The sequence below is a fragment of the Malaclemys terrapin genome, chromosome 2, assembly GCF_027887155.1.
Source record: "Malaclemys terrapin pileata isolate rMalTer1 chromosome 2, rMalTer1.hap1, whole genome shotgun sequence".
In the NCBI taxonomy this organism is placed as follows: domain Eukaryota; kingdom Metazoa; phylum Chordata; order Testudines; family Emydidae; genus Malaclemys; species Malaclemys terrapin.
Window position 1 is genome coordinate 126,646,812 of NC_071506.1, and position 24,775 is coordinate 126,671,586.

The 24,775-nt window shown below is 49.6% G+C and overlaps 1 protein-coding gene and 1 long non-coding RNA gene across 5 annotated transcripts in view; one reads left to right on the plus strand and one right to left on the minus strand.

The window, feature by feature from the left end:
- The window catches only part of ANK1 (ankyrin 1), a 136,590-nt gene that overhangs the window by 20,970 nt on the left and 90,845 nt on the right, over window positions 1-24,775 (plus strand). The window lies entirely within an intron of this gene.
- Window positions 13,631-19,459, minus strand: LOC128833124 (uncharacterized). 3 transcript variants are annotated; one of them, XR_008444115.1, is made up of 3 exons: window positions 18,690-19,443; window positions 16,800-16,856; window positions 13,631-16,212 (listed from the first exon to the last, which is right to left on the minus strand). It is a non-coding gene; the product is annotated as an uncharacterized LOC128833124 (long non-coding RNA). The 3 variants fall into 3 exon arrangements; XR_008444116.1 differs by lacking the exon at window positions 16,800-16,856 and having other exon boundaries at window positions 18,690-19,459; XR_008444114.1 differs by lacking the exon at window positions 18,690-19,443 and having other exon boundaries at window positions 16,800-18,683.

Consider the following 24,775-nt stretch of genomic DNA (forward strand, 5'->3'; position numbering starts at 1 on the left):
CTGCTTTGCCCAAACTCCACCTCAGGTAATTGTATTCTGCCTCCTTCATTCCTTCTGGAGTTGTCACTGGAGACTGGCTTATTGAATTGCTGTGTGGTGTTTCTGTGGGCTGTTTGAAGGCTATTTCTGCTTAGCCTAGAGGTGGCTGCTTTAGTTCAAGCACGGGGTAAATGATCCTTAGCGCGTGCTTTGTAAGAGGGCTGAGTCTTTGCACTGTGTGGATGAACGTGGCGATAGACGTTGCAGAGGTTAGTGCATGTGAGTTTTCTCTTGCTCCATTTCAGGTTCCCGTGGCTTATGTTTTGAAGCTAATTTTGGCTGCATTTAGAATAAAGATCTTGCTTAGGAACATTTTAAAAATTGAAATAAATAAATAAATAAATAATTGCCCCTCCTTGCCCCCCCCCCCCTCGACACAGGCTGTATGGATCATCCCAGCCAGTTAGAGTGGGGAGGGGTGGGAGTGGTTCATGGATCAATGTCTGCTAAGGTTTCTTGGTGCTGACAGCTTTGGTTTCACACAGAGCCTTGGGGAATCCTGGAGTTAAACGCTACATGAAAATTTGGCTTTGAAGGCAAGCAGTTTTGCAGGCCTTTTAAGCTTGAAGGTGTTCGCATAGCACAGGGGCTCTCTGTAGAGCTATCTCGCTCTTTGGAGAGGAGATCAAACTGCCTGCTTTTCCTGGGGCTCTCAGAGCCTCTTTGTCACTTGGGATCCTTCCTCCTCCTCCCTGCTGCAATGGGAGACGGAGGCAGGTCCACACCACATGCTGCCTGGCATTGCTGGTGTTTCCACTGCCTGTGCTGGCACCCCGTTTGGCTTGCATTGACTCCTCTGGAGTAGGTGCCCTGGTGGAGCCCCACTCCCGGAGTGGCACAGCAGTCACAGTGTTAATTTGAAGTAATGCCATTTCATCATTTCTGAATCATGTAATGGGAGATTCGTTAGTAATAACCCAAGTTAGCCTGCAAGCCCAGCTTGTCAGGTGTTCCATTTTAACCCGCCCGGAGGGGCGGTGGGGGGGGCGCTGGAGTGCAGGCCCCAGAGTGCTCCGTGCAACCGCCTGCTCGGGTAGGCGGGGAGGGGGCTGCCTGTGGGTAGGTATTTGCTGCTGTGGGGGACCACCCCTGTCAGCAGGAAGGGCAGGTGCATCCTCATGCCTGCCAGCCTTCAGTGCCATTTGACACGCTTTAAACGGATCATCACATCAAAGGCTGGCAAATCCCCACTCTGGCGTTGCCATGGCAGCGACAGCGGCTCCCAGGACTTTCATGTTTCTCAAGCAGGATTTTGTAGGCCTGGCTCCTTGGGGCTGCCCTCCCCACGCAACCCCTGTGCCAGCATCCCCGCTAAGCTGTGTTGTAATGGTGCCTCCTGCCGGTAGGCACTGCACACTCATCAGTGTCTGGTGCACGGAGAGCTCTGTCATCATGAGATGTGCTCCGGGGCTCCCCCTCCTCCCATGGCTGCTCCCACCTGGGGGCAGGGCTCCCTATGCGAGGACAGAGCCTTTAATTGCTTTCTTTGTGAAGCCCTTTGAGGTCCTGGGGCGACAGGTGCTGTGCACATGCCATACGTTAGCATTACTACAGCAGAGATACCGATAGGCCTGTTCCTGGCAATACGGATGTTACTGTTACCTCCAGCTAGTTGAAACTCTTGTGTTTGCTTGGACCAACTCCAGACCCTCACTCTCCTCTGTTGTAACTGCCACTGGGAATTCAATATGCCCTAGCAAGATCTCTTGTGGGTGCTTCTGGCACCCATCACTAATCACCTCCAAGGGGATATGGGAATCAGAAACCCTGTACACCTTTCCCCTGGGATAGCCGTGGTGAGCTGCTTAGCGGCCCCTTGAATCTGAGTGGGATGCGCTCTTTGGGAGAGCACTGGTGTGCTGCTTGTTCAGCTCCTGTTTCCCTGTGTTTCTTGTAATCAGCCGTCAGTTACATCTGCTGGCCCAGTGGGGTCAGAAACCATTTATGGCTGTCGGGAAATACAGCAGTACCACCAGGTACCATGTGTCTCACCATTGTTCACAGGAGTTACGGGGTAGTTACCATGATAGAAGTTTCTGTGAATAACTTGAATTAATTACAAACCCATCTGCTCTGGCTCGTCACTGACACTGTGTGCACAAGATACTAACTTCCCCTGCTTCTGTAGAGAAGTATTTCTGGGTCCAAATTCATATAAAACTTTATTTTATAGAGACCAGGCCTTCAATTCAGACAAATAAAGACTTCCTGCCCGCCTAGGCCCTGTACTGACCAGATCAATATTAAACAAGAGACACAAATTCTTAGTTTACTCTAATATCCATTTAAAAATTATCAAAAATCAAATAACTTGATTTCTGGCTTCCTGCAGACTGGAATTGCAAAGGATGAGGAGGCAGTTAGGTGCCCATTTGCAAAACCAACTTGTGTGCCTTACTCTCTCAGCTCCTCTGAAACTCCCAGCCTTAGCAGTTATAGACTGTTGCCTTTTTCCATTTCCCCAGAGGGGACTGGCTGTGTCTCTCTTTTCCCTGGCACTCTTCTTCCCTTCTCAGCTCCCCTCTTGTTTTTGCAGTGTTATTCTCCTCTCTGCCTCTTCTGGAGTTTCTCTTTGGTCTGGTCTACACAAAGGTTCATAATGGAGGAAGCGGTAGTAGAGAGAAGGTGTTGGCAGCTGCTGGAATATTAACTGCTGCGTTATGAAGACCTGGACAACACTGTGTGTAAAATCCCAGCGCCCCCTGGAGTCCTGTCTATACTAGGGCTCCTGCTTTTGCTGCCAGTGGTGGGTACCCAGAAATATTGTAGCTTCTGATGCTGAATTACATGCCTAATCTGTGGTGCTGGCTGCATGGAACCTAGTGCCATGAGCCTGGTCTGGGGCTTCTCACTGGGATAGGTTGGCATGAGCAGAGACAGGGCCAGGAGACCTACTCGGGGCATTTTGAGACTAGACGCTTGGGGAGTTGGAAAACCCCTTCCATCGCTGCAGGAAGCATCTACGCTCTGGTGCTACACTGTTACTGCTGTGGTGCCCACAGTGTAGATATACCCCTGGGCTTTGCTTGTAGGCATGTCTCTTTCTGTGTTTTCTACATCGTAAATGCTTGAGCTTGGCTGCTGACTGCAGATCTCGGGGCACAGGCCTTTCCACGGGCTGCTTCTCCTTGTCCATGTTTTCACACCTGCCAATCAGCTCTTTCCCCTCCTTCCTTCTGCCTTTCCCAGACTCCAGCAGGAGTTAGCTCCGAGTTGGGGAGCAGAGCTCCCTCCTCCGACCGCAGGTCCCCGCTGAGCCCACAGGACATTTCCCATGGAGACTGCCGTCGCTACCTCTGGACGCTGCTCCATACAAGCCCTCCGGGTGTGGAGCAATGGCCTCGGTGTGTCGCCTGCCTCCTCTCCCATGCTGCGTAAGGGAACATCCCTGGTGCTTCTGGCTCTCGCTGGCATGTCTCAATGCAACACTGAGTTGCTCAGAACAGCCTCACCAGCTGGTGTGTGGTCCAGCGAAAGCTTTCTGGAGGAGCGATGGGAACCATCCACCCCATTGCCCTAGCTGGGTGCCTCTGGTCCTCTACACATTCATGTTCACCTTCCTGGGGCTTCTATGCCTGTAAGTAATTTTTCTGGTTCCCTGCTCCCATGAGGATGCCCCTCCCTTTCTGTTGTTTGGGGGTCTGGCCCCTGGTTGCAGCTGCTCTGCTTTTCACCTGCAGCCCAGTGTCCCTGAAGAGCCTCCTGCCCTGCCAGCCCTTTCTGAGCTGTAGCTGCTCAGTCTCTGCTCAGCCTGTTCTGGGGCTGCGAGGTAACAAACCTGCCCTCACTGCAGAGGCATTTCACTTACTGGTTCTGCTTCTCTAGTTCCCCCTTGTGCTCTTCTCTCTCCAGGGTGAGGCTCAGCCAGGGGCACAGGCAGGAGCGCTGTGCTGTGGGGTGCAGGTGGGAGCCCCAAAGGGCCCAGGTGGTTACAGCAGAGCTCTGTAATGGCCCGGAGGGATACAGATTGCCCCTGGAAGCAGCAGTGCGGTGTTACCTACAGCAATGACTCAGGGTGCCTACAGCACCTGCCTCTGGGAATGTGCCTGGCCTGGTACCTAACATCCAGAAGGTCTTGGAGTCCGCAACAGCTGGAGCAGTCCCCACAGCAGCCTGGGCTGCAGACCTTTCTACGCTATTGAGGATGTTTTTCAACAGCAGAGTCTCCTGTGAAAGGTCCAATTCTGCAGGTTCAATAACCTCCAATTTCTGGGAAAGTCAAGTTCTCGGCAAATCCAGGCTGCAGCATATTGCAGCATTTGCTTGGAAAACAGAACATTTTTCACCTCGCAGACTTGGGCCAGATGGTGCAGGGCAGGAGGGCAGGAGATGCAGACGCAGTGCTTGTCAGAGACATGGCAAGCGAGGCAGTAGGCAGGGATGGAAGGTTTTGGTTTGAAATCAGTGGTCCAAATCTTGCTCCTCCTTTACCCCAGTGCAGTCCCAATGGTGACAGTGCATGAACTGGTTTTAGTAGCAATGGAGTTCCTTGAGACATAGGGGAGACCAGAACCCAGCCACGTGTATGCAATGTGACTTAATCAGAGCCCTGCTGGGTCTTTCATTGCTCTCTGCTGGAAGCCTCATTTGTTCCTGCTACACACCAACCCTGGCCCTGCACCGAAGTGAGAATAGACGAGGGAGACAGCGTCTATTCTAATCTTTACCAGGATTCTGTTCAAGCCTTCTCTAGAGGTTAGAGCAGGAGGCAGGGGGTCAGGACGCCTGGCCTCTAGTCCCAGTTCTGCCTCTGACTTTCTGCTGGGCAAGTCTCTTTTCCTTGGTGCCCTTCAGTTTTCCCATCTGTGAAATGCACAGACTAGTGAATATTAAGTACAGTGCCTGGCCTGTCCACTCCCCTAACCCACTGGTTCTCAACCTTAGTACCCCTTTCAGGAGTCTGGTTTACAAATGGCCCCCAAGTTTCAATTCACTACAAAAACTACTTGTTTACAAAATCAGACATAAAAATACCGAAGTGTCAATATACACTGTTCCTGAGAAATGGCTTACTTTTTCCTTTTGTCTCTAGGAAATTATAGCTTGTACTGACTGCGCTAGTGCCTTTTATGTAGCCTGTTGTAAAACTAGGCAAATATCTAGATGAGTTGATGTCCCCCTTGGAAGACCTCTGTGTACCCCTGGTTTGCCCTAAACTGAGTCCAGAATAAAAATGGGGAGAGAAATGCTTCCCTTTACAAGGCATCATTGACTTCCAGATGAGCTGGACGCAATGGTTCTGAGCCTCAGGGAGCTGGGCTCCGAGTGGGTCTGTTTGTTTACTGAGGTGCAGGGAATGATGGTTTTTAAAGGGTGTTGTGTGTGACACAGGGCTAGGGACTGGATAAGCACATGGCTGGTTGGACGTCTTCCCTCTTTCACTCCTATCACAGCTCTGAGCTCCCCAGCCTTGATGCCTTTCTGTGAACTCTGGTCCTTGCCAGAGTGCACTCAGAACCCGTCCCCACGTGGAGGTAAGTCACAGGACCCCTGCCTCCAGGAAGATGCTTCTTCTCTTGGGGCTGCTCTGGGCCTATTAGGGGTTCCTCCTCCATCGGTGCGCCTCCGACCTTTGCCCCTTACCCTTAACTCACTGTTTTTCTTTGGCCTGGGGAGATAAGGAAGCAAAGTGCGATCGCTGCCCCTGCTGTTCCACTGATGTCTTCCTGCTGCGGCAGGGCAGTCATTCAAAGTGCTGCAGGAAAAACCCTCTGGCTGAGGGTCCAAGAGCTTTGTTTTCAAGGGTCTGAGCAAGAGTTAACATGCGACTAGTTGGCAGTTGAGCTGCAAGAGTCGTGCAGGGAAGTGGCACAGGTGCTGCCTGGCACAAGTCCCTAACCGAGGTGCCTGTTAGCTCACAGCACAGGATGGGGATGGCAGTGGGGGAGTGCCAGTCCTTTTTAAACCAGAAATGCTGAAACCTGGATGCGTAAGCGGCAGCTACAAAGGAGAGATTTTAGTCTAGCCCCTGTTCATTTCATGCCAGTTCGGATAGTGCTTGCACGTGGCATGGGAGCAGTTGGGATGACATTTTGCAGTTGGCAGTGGCAGGTTCCATTTCCTGCAGTACATGGCCCTTGCTCAGTAGCTGGTAGTGTGTTACGGGGCAGGTTCCAGAAGAGGCTCTGGTTCCAGAGTGAATGCATTCTGGTCTTGTTCCTGAGGCCAGAGAAGAGCACTGGTGCTGCAGGTGCTCAGTGAAAAGTTGTCAGCTAGGGGGAAATCAAATAGTGGATCTCCTTCCATTTTAGAACAATAGTGAGGCTCCCATTAGCTCAGCTGGGTCAGCAGAGCTTTGTGCTCACTTCCCAAAGTAGAGTCTGAGCGAGTGTTTCTGGGACTGTGCTGCTCACATCCGGAGGCATCTTAAGTAATTGAATTAGATCTTAGGAAAAGCTACCACAAGATGAAATCATCCTAAATGCTGCTCAGTGAGAGCAGGACTGTGGGTATACAGCAGAAATGTGCACGTCTCTCTCAGATCATTCATTAATTACCCTGCCATAGAACGCGTAGGATTTAATCAGTTCTAAAGTAGATTTTCTCCATATCAGAGCTACTTTTTCCTCCAGAACATTGCAGTAGTGAGAGAAGGGCTCAGGTTAGTGTCTACTGAAGTGGAATTTGGTAACACAGGGCTGGGCTCTTGCGGTAATGTTTATACCATGTGATACCCAGGCCAAGGGGTAGGAGAGCTGGCTAAAGGAAAATCAGCGTTCAATGGGAAAGTTAATTCAGCCTGAAAGCTGTGCACAACCATCAGTGCTTGGGGTGGATCTGCTTCTAGGAGGAAGCATTCATCTCCCTGCGTACACATGTGCACTCAGGATTTTGGACAGGTTTCCCCATTCCTGGGTCACTGAGACAGGTGGCTGCTCTTTGCTAAGTCCTGTTGTGCAGCTACCGCAGGGCAGCAAGTGGGAATCTTCCTTCCTCAGTGTGTTTTGGATCAGGCCTTATGGGAGTGAGGCCTGTGCAGAACTGAGAGGCTAGAGAATTGGCCCAAAGCTGCCATTTACTAACTGGGAACAGCACCGTCTCCTTTGGGTTTATGTTACCAAAATAAGAAAGCACCTGCTCTTGTGCACCTGTGTGTGCTGTGCTGTGAGGGACAGCACAGCCACTAGCTACCCAGTCACAGGTCAGGCCTGCCTGGGAACCAGCATTTGTCATGTCAGTTTCTTAGCAGGGTGGTGCCTAAAGCCAGGTGCTCTAATCCTTCAGCAGCTTCACCCTTTGCAATACAAAACACTCCAGTCCATGGGACACTCCTTCCATAGAGGCTTGCTGCATTGCCTGTGAGGGTGCAGGGGAGACCTGCTCCTGCAGATTGCAAAGCATCTAATTCAACAGATCTGTGGGATTGATCCTAAAATCCCACCAGCTGTGACATCCCATGGCACCCCAGAGCCCAGGCCTCAAAGCTCAGTTACTTGCGTAGTAAGTGGTTTAATGATACATGGGAGAGCAGGAGAAAACAGCAGAATGGTTTTGTACCCTGCCCCCCCCCCCCCCCCCCGGTAGGTTTCCTCAGGTTGGGCTGCATTATGCCTAAATTTCAATACACCTCAGAGTAAAAACAACCATCTAAAGAGCAAATCTGGGGATGCTCCTGCTAAATAACGCAGCCTCAGAACAGTCAGAGCCAGAATGACAGCAAAAGGAAAGGTCAGAGCACGCTTTCGTCCGTCGAAGTCCGGAGGCTGAAGCTCTGCTCAGGAGTCCTAGCCTGCACCGTCTCTGCCCGGTGCTCCACAGACTGTCCCAGAAAATGCAGGTGTTTGCCTGTCTCTTCTCCTTGATGCGGCTGGATAGAGTGGGGCTGTCAAACCATTGACACTAGGCGCGAGATCAGTTCTGCTTAGTTAATGAGGCTGGCTCTGTCTTTTGCCGAGGAGGGAGTCCTCACCGGGGAAGTGAGCCTTTTGCTCCCGTGTCACTCAGTTGCCATCAGCCCCCCAGTGCCCTCCCCAATTGCCAGTCTTCCAAGGGGCCCTCTAGGAATCATGTGTTCTGTTGCATATATGTACCCAATGTTAACAGTCTGGGCTGAAACTTCCCACTCTGCCTGTCTGCCTCCGGCTGATTTTTTTTTTTTTTTTTTTAATTTTAACTAAAAGTTTGGCCATTTCCAAGAATGAGAATTGGGGAAAATACATTGTTTTGACCATGTTTTAAAAACCTTCTTAAAGCCTTTTCGTTGAGGAGCTCTAGCATCTTCATGCTTTGCATAGGACAGGTTTTGCCCTTGTGTCAGGAATTTGCCTTTTGCCACCACCATGAAAATGTACCCAATTAGAAGCCTCTGCAGAACTGCAGTTCGCACCCGCTTTATAGAGGTTTGTGAGGCTGGCAGTATTATTCTGCAAAGCATCTTTCTGCCTTGAGCATGCGCCATCTCCACCCAGCTCCTATGAAGCAGACAAAGCATATGCCATCCCCATAGAGGTAGTGAGCATGCACCATTGAGAGGGTATAGGAGCTGATCAGGACTTTCTCTGCAATTGTTTCTCCTCCTGGCAGACAGGCACTGCTGGGGTGTTTGGGCACTGAAATGCCAGGAGTGTTCTCAATGCTCTTCCTGCTGTCTCTGGGTTATGTGGTAAAGGAGGCTGTCGTCCCTAGAAGCCCTGTCTCGGTTGTTTCAGAAGGGTGGAAGCATGTTGTGAATGAGGCAGGCGATTGCAGGAAGAATAGGGGTGGTATCGTGGCTACAGCAGCTGAAAGCTGTCCTGGGGACCTGGATTTCATGCCTGCCTCTGCCACAGAGTTAAACCAAAATGTTTGTAACTGGTCACTAATTGCATTGGCCTTGTTTTCTGGTTATCTGCCTTGAGACACCTGGTGCCAGATTTGCAGAATTGCGGTGCACTCACAACTACAATGGAGGGAAAGGGGAGCTGGGCTTTGAAAATAGGTGCTGGAGCTGGAGGTGCTGCCACACCCCCGGGCTTGAAGGGGTTTTCATCATACACAGGGTTTACAGTTGGGATCAATGGCTCTCAGCACACACACTATGCAAATTGTTCCAGCGCCCCTGGTTTTGACGATATAAAGTACTATAAAAGTGCTAAGTTCTCTAGGGCCTGATGTTCCAGGTGTTTCACATTGGGCACCCAAAATTATCTGACACTTCTGACAATTTTGGCCATAATCTCTCTGGGTCTCAGTTCCCTGCCTATAAAATGGTGATAATGCCCTCTAACCCCACAAAGGTATGTAAAGATACATCTGTTAATGTTTGTGAATACTCAGATACTCCGGTGAGAGCACCATGGAAAGCCCACAATGAAGTTAATAAATTGGTAAACGGTGCAGGGTTTGGATGGTACGGGAAATAAGGCCTAGGACTGCACACTGAGTGAGAAGGATAAAAAGAAATACTGAATAGCTATCCATTCAGTGAGCACCAGGATCCTGTGTGGACTGCATGTGGGGGGTGTGTGTGTGTGAAGTGTGTGATCATGTAATTAAAGACAGTATTATTTCATAATGTTCATATGCAAGGTGGTTGCATGGGCAACCTTAATTCTGGCAATTTGTTACTTTTCAGTGCTTGACTTTGTAACCGTAAAATTTTTCACATACTCCTTTTGTATCTAATTAATAGAAACAGAGTCTTTCTTGGTATTGAAAGAATGGCAGTACAGGTAGGAATTTCTCTCTGAAGACCATAGGGTGATGGGCTGTCATGGAGTGTGGGGGGACATAAGGCCCTGCACCCCTGGCTTCCTGCGATTTTCCATGACTCTCAGTCAGCCAGTAAAGCAGAAGGTTTATTTAGATGACAGGAACACAGTCCAAGACAGGTCTTGCAGGCACAGACAACAGGATTCCCCCCCCCCAGTTAGGTCCATCTTGGGGTCCCAGGGCACCACAGCCCCCCCTTGGGAGGTCATAGCCCTGTCTGCCTCCCAGCCCTTCCACCAGCCAGCTCCTGAAACTCTCCCTTCAGCGACCCCTCCCACAGCCTTTGTTCAGTTTCCTGGGCAAAGGTGTCACCTGGCCTCTAAATCCTTCCTGGGTTCTCACGTTACATGCTCAGGTATCTTCCCTCAAGGCCAGTCTCCCATCCCCCAATCCAGACCGTCCTAGCCAACCTCCCCTGCCTTCCCAGCCAACACTCCCCACTCAGCATTCAAAGACCTCATTAAGAACAGTCCCAGTTCGTCACATCTCTCCCCGCTTCGAGACCGAACTGAGCGGGGTCACTTTAGCCAGTGATCCGGGGAAGTTCGAACTTACCCCCATTCCCGTGGATGCCCCAGCATCCCTCCCATTCCTTGGTGAGAATTACACCAGGCCCTTCCAGTTTCACGCCCCCCCTTAGGTCGGGTGTGCTCAATGGCACTTGTAGTTCGCATGTGGGAAGGTTTATGTGGCCTGTGCCCTTTTCCCACCCCAATACCCCTGGGGTTCCAACTGGGCTGGGGTCTTCTCCCAGTGTTCCAGTCTGGAGGTCTGTGATTTGGGCTCTCTTGGTTCAGAGCCCCCCTCTTAACCTTGGCCACCCTCTGGAAAGGCTCCTCTATTCTGGGCAAGGGTCTTAAAGCCGTTTTCCCCTTGTCCCGGGTCTTCCTCCCCCTCTGACAGGGGTCACAGGATCGGCAGTACTGTCGGACAGTAACAAAGACCCCAGGCCAGTAAAAGCTCCGTAGCAGCCTCTGCTGGGTATGCCAGGTTCCCTGGTGCCCTGAGAGGGAAATGTCATGGGCCTGGTACAGCAGCTGGCGGCGATACTTCTGGGGTACCACCAGCTGCCTCCTGATCCCCCCTGACACCATTTTCCCTGGGGGAGCCCATTCTCGGTACAGGAACCCTTTCTCCCACAGGAACCTTTTCCGGCCACCTCTCCCTATGGTCTGTACTGCACTGAGGTCAGCCAGGTCCCTTATCTTCCTCAAGGAGGGATCTTTCTGCAACTCGGCCTGGAACGCAGCAGCTGGGACAGGGATGGCCACCTGCTCTCTCTCGCCGGCTGGGTCTGAAGCCGCAGCCTCCCTGAGCCGTGTCCCTGGGTGTTCCCTCCCCACCAGGTTAGGGTCCTGTGCCTCAGGCAAGGCACCCTCTCCAAGGCCAGGGCACAGTGCCCCTCGCCGGCTCTGACTGCGGGTCACAACCAGGGCACCCTGGGTGTTGCTTGGCCAGTCCTCCAGGTCCCCCCCATCAACACCTCAGTGGGCAAATACGGGTGTACCCCCATGTCCTTGGGGTCCTCCTTGGCCCCCCACTTCAGGTGTATCCTCGCCACGGGCACTTTGACAGGGGTCTCACCCACCCCCGTCAGGGTCAGGTAGGTGTCGGGCACCACCTGATCTGGGGCCACCACCTCGGTCCGGGCCAGCGTCACCTCTGCGCCCGTATCCCAGTATCCATTGACCTTCCTCCCATCCACCTCCAGGGGAACAAGGTACTCTCTCTGGAGGGACAGTCCCCCGCCCACCGTATAAACCAAAACCCCTGAGTCTGGAGCATCCAGCCCCCCAGAGGAGCTGGCCTGGGGCCCTCCTCTCTCCTGAGCCGTTGGGAAGCTATCAGCCCCCCTTGCCTGGGCTGTCTTCCCCTCGTCCGGCTGGATCTCTACCCAGTCAACCCTCTGTGGGTTGGGTTCACTCAGTCTGTCCCTGAGCCTGAGGCACTGAGCCCGTATGTGGCCTCTTTGACCACAGTGATAGCAGCCCATGTCCCGTGGGTCCCCTCGAGTGGGTCGAATGGACCGGACGCTGGATGTTCCCCTTTGGCAGGGGTTCTCCATATTTCCCCCCTGGGAGGTCCCATGGTGACCCTCTCTCTGCGTTGTGGTGGGACTGTTCCTTTGGGACTCCTCCCTGTTATCCCCTGACCAGCTCTTTACAAACTCATCGGCCAGCCGCCCTGCGTGTCGCGGGTTCTCTGGCTTTTTGTCCCTCAACCACAGCCTCAGGTCGGATGAGCACCGCTCATACACTTGCTCCAGTACCAGCAGTTTAACCAGGTCCTCCTTCGTCTGGGCCCCATCTACCCACTTGCTGGCGTGTCCCTCCATGCGGACGGCTAGTTGCAGATATGAGATCTCAGGGGTTTTATCCTGACTCCGGAACCTTTCCCGGTACATCTCAGGAGTCAGCCCAAACTCACGTAGCAGGGCCTTTTTGAATAGTTTGTAATCCCCTTTCTCCGCCTCTTCCAGTTGGCGGTACAATGCCACGGCTTTGGGGTCCAGTAAGGGGGTGAGAACGCGGAGTCTGTCTGCAGGATCAACCTAGTGCAGCTCGCAGGCCGTCTCAAAGGCATCCAGGAAGTCATCCATGTCCTCCCCCTCCTTACGTGGGGCCAGGATGCACTTATCAAAGCTCCGTGCAATCCTGGGTCCCGCCTCGCTCACCACAGCCGTGGGGTCGCTGCCCCTCGGCCTCGCCAGCTCCAGTTCATGATGCCTCTGTTTCTCTTCATGCTGCCTCTATCTCTCTTCATGCTGCCTCTGTTTCTCTTTCTCCTCCCGTTCATGCTGTCTCTGTTGTTCACGATCTGCCAACTCTCTCAGTTTTAGCTCTTTCTCCCATTCTAGCCGCTTTCGCTCCACGGATGCCGCGTGTCGCCGGGAGGATCCCCTGCTGGCCGGGGGGGTCACGGTGCCCTCGGTATTTGCTGGGCTCCTTCCCACCCTTCCCCTAGGCATAGGAAGGAGGGGTCTCGGGAAGCCCTCAGCAGCTGGCTGACCACTCCCAGATGGGACAGACACTGGTGCCTGCGCTGCATTTGCCAGGCTGCTTCTCTCAGAGACAGGGATCAGTTCATTCGAGCGATCTCCCTCCTCCAGCTGGGCAATGAGCTATTCTTTGGTGAGCCTCCCACTGCACAGCCCCGTCTGCTTGCACAGCTCCACCAGGTCGCTCTTAAGCCGCTTGGCATACATCTTCCTGCTGGCCACTCACAGGCCTGGGTGCTCACTGCTCCCCAGTTTCCAAGGAGAACCCCTACTCGAGGTCACCACCTCCCTTGCGATCCCCTGGGGGACCCTGTTACTGCAAAAGTCCTTCTCACTGGTCACACACTCCCAGGGGTGAACCGCCCCCTGAAACCGTCTCTCTCTGACTCTTCAGCACATCTGGTCCCAGTCAATCCCCCTACTCGAGGTCACCACCTCCCTTGCGATCCCCTGGGGGACCCTTGTCGGAGAAAAACTGAGTTCTCACTATTTGTTTTGGTACAGCAAGTCAGATGCTTTATTAACTCTCACATGTGCAGAGGGAGAGCTGAACAGGTCTCTCAACAGGTAAACAATTACAGCAAGCATTTATACCTTTTGTTACAGACAATAATGAGCAACAGTTGCATTTTGTTTATACATAGGTCATTCTGATATCTTGTTTTGCTCACTAATGTAGACTCTTAGTCTACATTCCATATTATCTACACAAGGTCGCAGCAACTTCTCACACAGTTCTTTCCCACTTGCCTCACACATTCCTCGCTTCTACAAATCTCGCGTTATTAGGGTTACAGTTAGCCTAACTCTTGCTAACGAACTGTCATGCATTGCATCCCCTTCCTGTCAGTTCTTTCTCTGCTTCCACAACCCCCCCTTTTGTACTACTAGTACAACAAACATTTTCAAATCTCTATTTGCATTAAATCTCGGAATTCAGATTCTACATCAGATGCTTCAACCTTAGGGGTTTTGATTGGATGTAATGACAATGCATGATGAGCATGGACATGAAAGGTATTACTATTATTACGTCCTTTACAACAACAATAACATACTCCTGCACAACACAAGCGATAAGATTCCCATAGCAATAATATGATGGGGTTGTTGTACAATCTTAGTCATATAACACAATACATCATACTTAGTACATAAGGTGGATACTCTATAAGCTGTCTGAAAGGCATACTTTTTAACTTGATACATATTTTGAAGCATGTGAATTTGCCCTTGTACTTCAGAGATTTTCTGAACCTCTGGTAACAGTGAAAGCAAATTTTGAAATCTATCAGGTACTAAACTAGTCCAATTAAAGGGTATCTGGAACCTAAGGACTACTTGCAAAATTCTATCTGCAGGCCAGTAAATAATATGATTGCCTGCAGTGGTAATGAGATTAAAATGTATGTCTTGCAATATGGTGGCTTTAACATACACACAGCTATCATTAGCTTAAAAAAATAAGTGTCCTGTCAGGGTAGTTCCTTGTCCCCTACCCTCCTAGCAAACGTAGTCATGAAGAGTAACAACTTCTCCTGGCTTCAGTTTACGGATACACTGAAGCTGTGGGGGTTGTAACGGCCAAAATGTCCATTGACTCCCTAACCCCATCCAAATGTCAGATGTAATCCCAGGAGCACTGACTAAAAATCGATTGGGCATACCAGGAGGTCTAATTTCCCAGATGTCTCGGTGAATTACCCAATCCCACATGCATCCTCCCCCATGGACCCGGCAGGATTCGGTATGTGGGAGCCCACACCCCCTGAACCGGTCCATATGCTTGGAAGGAGCACTGAGAACGTCCACACTTCCACCCAGAAAGTTTCCAAGTGTGTCTCCATGGCCACAGATCAGATGGTACTCCTGATGTGTCTGTAAGGGCAGTGGGCCAAGCCTGATGCTCTAGATCATTCCGAATGGCCATTAGCTGGTCATTCAGGAAATCCTGAATTTCTGAGCATGCTAGATCCCACTGCAATGCCTTCCCAGCCTCAGTGATATTCAATACCATCTCTGTCAGCAACTTCTGGGTCATTGAACTAAGGGCGGAAATAACATGTAACACACCAACTCCAGCCTGTACCTGGGTTAGTTGTGCTCCAGAAACAAGGCCAATGGCCTTCTCTAGTTGCCCCAATTTCTCATCATGTTCTTGGTTCTTAAAAATATTCCAAACTGCTGCTGCATTATTGGCCCCATCCCAAAGGGATCCGGTCAAGTCTCTCTTCTTTCTAGAGGAAATAACCCAAGCCCTCTGTTGTGCTAATCTAATGGCAGCCCCCTGTGAACAATTATAAATTCTTGGGGTTCACTGGTAGTGATATCATATACTTTTATCTCCACTGATCCATTCAATTGTTCGCTTATATGGGATATCCTGAACCTTAAAAATATATTTTTTCAAACAATATTTAAATAAATCACTAAAGTGTGAAGGCCTTAGTCATTGGTTTTATCAAATATATGGCATTGTCTGTATTTGGATGTGTTACAGGGGTAATAGTGTAATGGAGGAGATGGCAGGGGCAATGGCAACAAGGTGCCTTTGGTACTTATCATTTAAAATCCAATTAGGGAGGGCAATACATGCTGAAGGACTTATCCAAAACACAGGGCGCAGCCTGTAGAATAAACCCCAAAATCCAATCAATACCACGTTCCCAAGCATGGGTCCCACAAGTTTCTTCCTGCCAGTGTATAATTCTTTGTTTCTTCACCAGGGTCAGTTCTTAATGTCTCTTGTAGTCAGGAATCCCTGGACTTTGTGGTTTCAATGAAGTAAGTGTTCCTTCTTCTCTTTTCCTGAAACAGTGTGGTTTAGCATCATACAGGGGAGAGGTTACTAGCACATCACCCTGTAATGGTTTTGCTTCTTCTAGAAAAATCCAGAGGCACAGTAGGTCTGTCAGTGGACAAGGGAGAGGTTACTAGCACTTCACCTTGTCTTTTTTTTTTTCTTTCTTTCTTTTTCCTGCTGTCCAGAAGACACAGCAGAGCTAGAAGGAGAAATAGGCTTATCAGTCGGAGAGTCCTCCCGAGGTGGAGGGGTCTTTTTACAGTGAGAAGCATGGGTCCAGGCAGGTAGTCCTTGGCACTTCATAGTGGTGGTGGTTAACAGGACTTGGAAAGGGCCTTTCCAGTGTGGAGCCAAAGCAGTCTTTCGTTGATGGACTTTACGTAGACTCAGTCTCCTTGTTTCAATGAATGGCAGGGCTGCTAGGGTCTTTGGGTAGCACTTCTTTTATCTGTGAGAAAAGAAACCTAACACATTTCATTAATGCCTGGCAGTGTTTTGCAGATCTCATAGTTGCTTGGGCACATTCAGGCCCCCCTTTTCTTGGCTATCAGCCAAGTCTTAGCTGTGGGCAGTGTCCTTGGATGGTGCCAGCATCTTATCTTTGGACTGAGCTTGCTAGCTATTTTTCCTCAGTTAACTCGTTCTGTTCTTTTTCCTTCTCCCCTTCTTGGCTTCTTTTAACCTACAAAGGAAACTTCCACTCTTCACTCATACACCTTTTCTCAACAATGAACACATACACATTGCCATTATACAGTACATTAGTCTTATTATTCAATGTATGCCATGTACACCCTTCCAGTAAAATAACTTTATTACAGAGCTTTGGACCAACAAACCAGGACAAGCACACCCACTTTTGAGGAGTCCACTCGGTACAACCTCAGGTGTCCAATAGCTTTCCTCCCTCCCCAGCCCTCTGGCTAGAAATCTGAGGTAGCCAGAAAGATCCCATGGGCAATATGGGGAGTGGGTTAACCTTCCAGGTCCTTGCTTCCAAAGACTGTTGGTATGCAAATTTTAACAACAATTTTTTTCAATTAAAAAATCTGGCCAATGAAGTTTCTTTTTCTTACTTAAGCAACTGTATTAGACTTTAGTATATCACATTTTCCAAGTTGAATAAAAACACGTATCTGCTTTTTGATTTAACCCTTCTATTTAATTTTGAACTAGACTGTCTTATGAAAATATTAAACCCAACAATTCTGGCCACAAGACAAACACCACAAGACAGGACAAAGAACACAAAAATAATTCCTATTGTACCAGTAAATGCATGGTACATTGAATGCTGTTCAGCTGGCATCCGTTTTCTCTGATGATCTGAAAGACAAAAGAACAGAGGTCTACCCCTTCTGGGCACTCAGTCATTGCTTAAAATATTTCCTTTATATACACACATACTCTTGTTGATTTTAGGCAAAACAGAGGAATTACCCCATATTTCCTTGTATTTGTTTCATAGGCAGCCCAGGTTTCAGTGGCTTCTACCTTATTAGTTAGAAAATTGCATTAATACAGATGCTTTCTGGCTTGCTTCCAGATCCAAAGCTATCCACAGCTTAAAAATTCTTATGTAAAAAGGGTCACAATTAACTTTCCCAGACTTTTGATTGCCTTTTACTTCTAACTCCTGCTTTCAAACACCCAGTGATCTGAAAAGAGACAACACAACCTATATTGGTAGGTTTGCATTTCTTTTACCTCTGCTACAATATACACTGCACATGTTCTGGGGAAAATGCACATCCTCTCCACAATTCAATTTCCACAATGCTAGCCACATCAATTTCTACACAAGGTATAACTGTTTCTTTTGTGCTTACAAAATCTCCATGCACCCCTAGTAAAGTGACAGCTCGACCACACAGAGCCAGGGGCACTGTCCTTCTCTCTCCTTTTTACCAGATCTTTTATCTGCTATTTTGTTACCCCAAAACAAATTCAAATCTTTATTCTTTCCTGAACACTGGGTAAAAGCCATTTACTTAACATATAATTCAAAGGGCTATCCTTAGAGGGTTTTACCAGAGACCCACCCATCTGCCTGCTGATACTCTAACAGAGAATTACACAGAACAGAGGGAATTATGGCCTAATAGGATCCTATTACAGGAATTTCTACTAATACTGACCGCTACAGGGGACGGGACAGAAGGATCCCAATTCAACCTCAGAGCTTCATTGCACGCGATGGCTTCCACTCTGAGGAATTACAAATGAGAGGCTCAGTTCCGTCCACACACCTAACACCTAAATGTATAAGACAGAAATTCATTAACCGGAGTTGCCAGTAACTGTCACCAAAATATCAGGTCCACCTAGCTGAGAGCCAATAACAGCCAGACAGGGATAAGGAAGAGTTGCTTTATTCAGCAGAAGAAAGGAGAGCCTTGCACCTTGGTACAAAGACTCTGTCTTACACACATTTTACCATTTCAATTATTATCCTGGGAATTTGAAATCCCCATGCTTATAATTACTTACTCCTTTCCTTCCACTATGCCCTCAAAGTTTCCAACCTGTTCTCCAATCTCTCTATCTATTGCCTGCCCGCTTGGGCCCGATCCTGCTTTTCTCGCTGAACCGTCCCTTCCATGGGCACCAGCTTTTTCACTACCAATTTAGATAGGAGGGTGGGCTTCTCAACTAGCCCCCACCCTTCCTGGTCTCTTCTCTTAAACATTCTTACTCACAAGGCTACCCGAGTCCTCCCTCGTGAGGCTTGCCACTTGGGCAAAACGCATGACCCATTGGCATTTAACTATTCAATTTTCTCTTGTGGCAAACACACTGCTCTTACAGCATATGCAAACACAAATGGTTAAATTCTGACAAGTCCCTGAAGGACCGGTACTTGCTTAGCCAGTGCTTCCTTTTCTGCCTGGAAGTCCTGTCTCAAGGCTTGCAACATGCCCTGGGCGTAAGTTTGAGTTGCTGCCTGGTTAATGATCTATGCTCTTAATTGCTCAATTCTAGTTATCAAGTAAACAACTCTTCCCTTTTCTCCAACTTCTCTATTGCCCAGTCCTGCTACGACTGGGGTAGATCCACCTGACACCCTTCCCGGTCAGCCGGGGTGGAAAGAGGAATGCTAAATCCCTCTCCAGTTCTCAGACTTACTGCGGCTGAGAGTAGGCACACTTTCATACTCACACACGTACGTCCAGACTGGCCACGTCTGTGTATAACGTTCAGAGAAGGTGCTGTGCAATCTCCAACTTGCTTCCTCTCTTGGGAGGGCAGTTCTTTTACACCCTGAGGTCTCCTGGGGCGTCTTTTCAGTGATTCCAGTCCAGGCCGGCTGCCTGTGGCTTCTTCAGCGTCCCCAAACCACGCCGGCTCCAGGGTCGCAAAGGCAGACTGTTGGATCTCACTGGACAGTTAAGCTTTGCAAATGTAATCTCAGCACTGTAACTTGTATTGCCTTTGGTTTGACTATGTCTATATTTTTTCACAGTCAGCTGGGGCCGAAAGCAGTTTTTCTTTGTACTTAGCCTGGTCTGCATTGATTCTTGACCTTGAACGCAGATTAACTTTCTCTTTATCTCTGGACCAAGCTGAATTTCAAATTAACCCGTTCCTTTCCTCAATAGACAAATTGCTCCCATTGTGTGTCAGAGGCTTTTTGGTGATTAAAAGCTCCTCTGAGATGTATGATCTTATCTAGATTGAAGGTACCTTCTAGTGGGCATTGTTTAGATGAATTTTTCACGCGTGTAATGATTTCAATTCTCTAAATACCTGCAGGTTTTAGTACCATAATGTACGTACATGAAATAAGCTGGGGTACCCTTAGTGGGTGAGAGGGAATCCTTAGACTGTCCCCCACCCATTTTCCAATCACACACACAGGGAGGAGGATGCCCTGTCCGCGCTAGCGGCACATAAACTAAGGATCTCTCCCTACAGGGTATTCACACAGGAGAGACTAACAAGGATGGCCACGACCCTCCTACACCTCCCTTCAGCAAAGAGCGTCGGCTAGTCTCAGAGAGACGGCGCCGCTTACTCTGTTACATCCAGTGAGATGATCAGACTGTCACTGGCTCACACAGAGAGGAAAAGGGGGAGGGAAGATGGGTTCACACACTCCTAGACCCAGGTAGCCTCCTCGCCGGACGATGCCAGGCCGAGTTAGCCCACCGTGGGTCGGATCTCCTAAAAGATCCTCTAGTTACCGGGCTTGCGTTAGAGTAGTTCTGGTCACGAGCCAAAAGACTTCGCAGAGTACTCTGGGCGTCTTCCGGTAACACTCAATTCACACTGGTGTACACACACACACACACACACACACACACACACACCAAGGCCTTATTCCAGGTACTATTCCCAAGTACCTCCAGGTACTATTCAAGTACCTCGATGCATCACTTGAGGCGGTAAAAACCCCTCCTGAGGCGGTAACAACCCCTCAACACAGGTGCAAACCCTATGCACCTAGCATATGCATACAGGGGGCGGCAAACAATTCCCCTATTACGCCGCTCAGCATCTGACCTTGCTGCACAGTCAATAAGTTCGGATGGCGTGAGCCCAACAGGGACAGACGGCCCCACGGACAGTCCTCCTCCGACACCCCAATAGAGATTTCAAAAGGTCTCCTACCTCTATTGTGGCGCCATGGGGTTCAAAGGGGAACGATCCGTAGCAGCTGCCGGTGCCTCTGCGGGCGTTGCCATCCCGGACGAGCCCCCAAATTGTCGGAGAAAAACTGAGTTCTCACTATTTGTTTTGGTACAGCAAGTCAGATGCTTTATTAACTCTCACATGTGCAGAGGGAGAGCTGAACAGGTCTCTCAACAGGTAAACAATTACAGCAAGCATTTATACCTTTTGTTACAGACAATAATGAGCAACAGTTGCATTTTGTTTATACATAGGTCATTCTGATATCTTGTTTTGCTCACTAATGTAGACTCTTAGTCTACATTCCATATTATCTACACAAGGTCGCAGCAACTTCTCACACAGTTCTTTCCCACTTGCCTCACACATTCCTCGCTTCTACAAATCTCGCGTTATTAGGGTTACAGTTAGCCTAACTCTTGCTAACGAACTGTCATGCATTGCATCCCCTTCCTGTCAGTTCTTTCTCTGCTTCCACACCCTGTTACTGCAAAAGTCCTTCTCACTGGTCACACACTCCCAGGGGTGAACCGCCCCCTGAAACCGTCTCTCTCTGACTCTTCAGCACATCTGGTCCCAGTCAATCCCCCTTTGTTTTACTGCTCCCCAGTCACTTACTGCAGGAAGCGCCATCCACGGGGTGCAGTAGATCCCACTGCTACCACCAGTTGTCGTGGAGTGTGGGGGGACACAAGACCCTGCACCCCTGGCTTCCTGCGATTTACCATGACTCTCAACCAGCTAGTAAAGCAGAAGGTTTATTTAAATGACAGGAACACAGTTCAAGACAGGTCTTGCAGGCACAGACAACAGGATCCCCCCCAGTTAGGTCCATCTTGGGGTCCCAGGGCACCACAGGCCCCTTGGGAGGTCAGAGCCCTGTCTGCCTCCCAGCCCTTCCACCAGCCAGCTCCTGAAACTCTCCCTTCAGTGACCCCTCCCACAGAATTTTTTCAGTTTCCCGGGCAAAGGTGTCACCTGGCCTCTAACCCCTTCCTAGGTTCTCATGTTACATACTCAGGTATCTTCCCTCAAGGCCAGTCTCCCATCCCCCAATGTAGACCGTCCTAGCCAACCTCCCCTGCCTTCCCAGCCAACACTCCCCACTCAGCATTCAAAGACCACATTAAGAACAGTCCCAGTTTGTCACACGGGGTCTGGCTTTTGTGCTCCCACAAGAACCCCACCGAGATGTAGGTTTCTACTCCAAGCTTCAGACAACAGGCCTTCAGTTTTCAATCCACAGTAATTACCTTGTTTTGCCTTTTTTTTTGTTTTTAATTTGTGAGGTTCTCCACTGCAGAGCGACTGTAGCACTGCCCTACTCCGAGCTGCCCCGTGCAACATCTGCAGTGTCCTGTCTGCTGAACAGCCCATGTCTCCTGGTAGTATTGTCCACACCATACAACTGCAGAGGGGTTGCATCATTGCACTGCTGACTGAGTTCCAGTTGCAGCGTCTAATTCTGGGCTGAGCTACTTGTAGGTGCGGGGTCAACACAGGTGTAATGAAGGGCAGCATTTGAAGGCAATGGTGTTGCACAGGGGTGTGTGATACCATAAGATGCAAGGCAGGGGAGAACCAGAGCCTGCATGTCTTGCTAATTCTGTGGCTGGAGGAATGAACCCCTCGTATGTGTGAGATGAAAATGGCTCTTCAGTCATCCTGCCTAGACGATGTCATTTTAAACATGGCACTTGGTCTTTTCCTGAAGTGGAGTAGGCCATTCACCTCAATCACAAGCCTGAGCCCAGCCCATACCCCTTCATTGCTCCACTGCTGCAGGTGTGACCCAGCACAAGAATCCAGTTGTTTGACTTGGAAACATCTTCTCCAGTGACTGCCCTTCTTTTTGGATGTAGCTGCCAAGGAAGGGATGAATAGACACAGATTATAAAGCCAGATGAGATCACTGTGATCATCTAGCCTGACTTCTTGTATAACATGGACCATAAGACTGACCTGAATTCATTTCCGTTTGAACTTGAGCAGAGCTTTTTGAAAAAACATCCGATTTTGATTTTAAAACTGCAAGCAATGGAGACTCCACCATGACTGAACTGTGAACTGTTCCAGTGATAAATTACCTTAACTGTTAAAAATTTGCATCTTCTTTCTAGTCTGAATTCTTCTAGCTTCAACTTCCAGGCATGGGATCTTGCTATAACTTTGTCTGCTAAACTGAAGCACTAGAAATGCTTTTCAAAGTTGTGCTCTCTATGTAGGTATTTATAGACTATGATCAAGTCAGCCTGTAACTTTCTCTTTGTAAACTAAACAGATTGAGCATGAGCCTATCACTATAAGGCATATTTCCCAACCCCTTAATCATTCTCGTGGCTCTTCTTTGAACCCTCTCCTGTTTATCAACATCCTTCTTGAACTGAGGACACCAGAACTGGACACAGTACTCCAGTAGCAATTGCACCGGTGCCAAATATAGACATAACATAACTACCTACTCCTGCTCAATATTCCCCTGTTTATACATCAAGGATCACATAAGTCCTTTTGCTACGGTGTCGCCCTGGGAGCTCATGTTCAGCTGATTATCCACCATAATCCCCCAAATCTCTTTCAGAGTCCCTGCTTCCCAGGGTAGAGTCCCCCATCCTATAAGCAGGGCCTACAGACTCTGTTCCTAGGCGTATGACTTTACATTTAGCCATATTGCAGCACAGCACTGGGCAGGAGATACTAGACTTGCAATCTAGACAACAGAACCTATGATTAGTTACAAAGCACCGACGCTTGTGCCAGCGGCGCTGCATGTATGTGCCGGCTTGTTGGCATGCAGTCCCTCAAACATGCCCCTTTGGGTGTAAGAGATGAGGGGTTTTGGGTGGTGTGTGGAGTTGGTCTTTAATGAGCAGAGGGAGACTGGTGTAAGAGGAGGCAAGACTGGAAACTCTTGGGTTCAGGGGCTGTCTCTTTGCGTGTGTCTCACCGACAACAATAGGGCCCTGTCCTGCTCTGTGAGCAACTGCAGTATAAATATTACATAATGATCTCCAGGAATCTCCTTGAATAAAGCCCCAAGGAGCGTGTCTCAGTGAGAAATGGATTTCCCTGACACTTCATTGTTTTGGTGGCTATCCTGGGCAGTGTTTGTTGTGGAGTTTGTTCTCCTCTGATGTTAGTGGCATTCACTCAGTTTGTATTGCTGTGTGCAGATGGCCTCACGGGCTGCCTGAGGGGCGGGTCAACTACAGCTAGTCAGAAAATGGAAATTCCTTATGACTATTTTCCTCAAAGTTTTATTAGGATGAAAATTCTGCAGCCAGCTGCCCTCCAATGCCCAGCGCAGCACAGTGCTCCAGACGCTTGACAGCAGTGCCTCCGAAGGGCCGGGGGGCTCGTGCAATTCCAGAATGTTTCCTGCAGATCATCATTTTTTTACGTCTGCCCAGCCACTTGTCACATCCGTTCAGAGAAGTGAAGAGCTGAATAAGCTGCAGCAGATGCCGTGGTTTGAATATAGATTAGAATTAATTGAATTTCTGGTGTGAACATTCCTGCCCTGATATTGATATCTGAGCCCTTCCTCAGACATTAAACAATTCCTATAGCAGAGGGCAAGTGTGGCACCCCTCTGTACTCCTGCAGGAAATGCGAACTCTGGCTTTCTTTGAACGCTGTTCTCCGTGGCTGTGAGCAGTGGAAAGGCAGAGCTATGGTCTCAGGAGGGACCACGCCACAACGCTCCTCCAGGGAGCAGCTTTCCTCCACAGAGCTAACCCTGCTTCCCAATGACAGAGCCTTGGCACTCACGGATGGTTGAAGGGAAGAGGCCTGAGGAGCAGGCGGGACAGAAGGGTGGTAGCGAGGAAGGCATACGGGTGGGTAGGAGGAGAGAGTGATTTTAGCCTGGGTTCACGATTGAGATCCTGGCTAGGCTTCTACATCACTGCCATGGGAGGAACTTGGGGGGCTGTGCACAGTGGAAAGGGTCTCCGCAGCAGCCCTGCATGGGCTGTCATGGAAGGACATGATGGGGATGCGGCTAGCTTGGAGCGGCTGCAGCCTCTTTCCAGCTCCTAGCCTGGAATAGCAGGGGAGGGGGCTGCACAGCAGCCCTGCTCACTGACTCCATGTTGAGCAATCCACATACCCAGTGCCCGACTCTGGGGCTTTGCAGGATGGGATTGGAGTAGATTTCACCCCCCGAACTCAATAGGAGCACAGAAGTTTCTGGACGGGATCAGACCAGGGCTCCAGTTAGCCTGTGTCTGGCAGTGACCAGCACTAACTGCAGCGGGGGCAGTGATGGGCTAACGCTAACCTGCCCTCAGTGGCCATTTCTTCCCTAATCTCCAGGGGGTAGAGGGGGTGCATGCCTTGCCATAGAGGGTTTGTAGCCCTTTCTAAACACTCATTTATCCATTTAATATTTACTGTCACAACTCCGGGTGTTTCTGTTATCCATGTACATGTACAGTCTCAAGCCTAGGGAACCTTGCCCTAAGTTATCTAGTGGCAGTGCTTTCTGCTTGCTAAATCATACGCTGTGTGAGAAAGTATTTCCCTCTGTGGGTGGGGATTGGCCAGCCCAGGTGGCAAAGCCCTGTGGAGAGGCTGGGTCTTTAACAGCCTGTTCCCTGACGCAGGCCTAG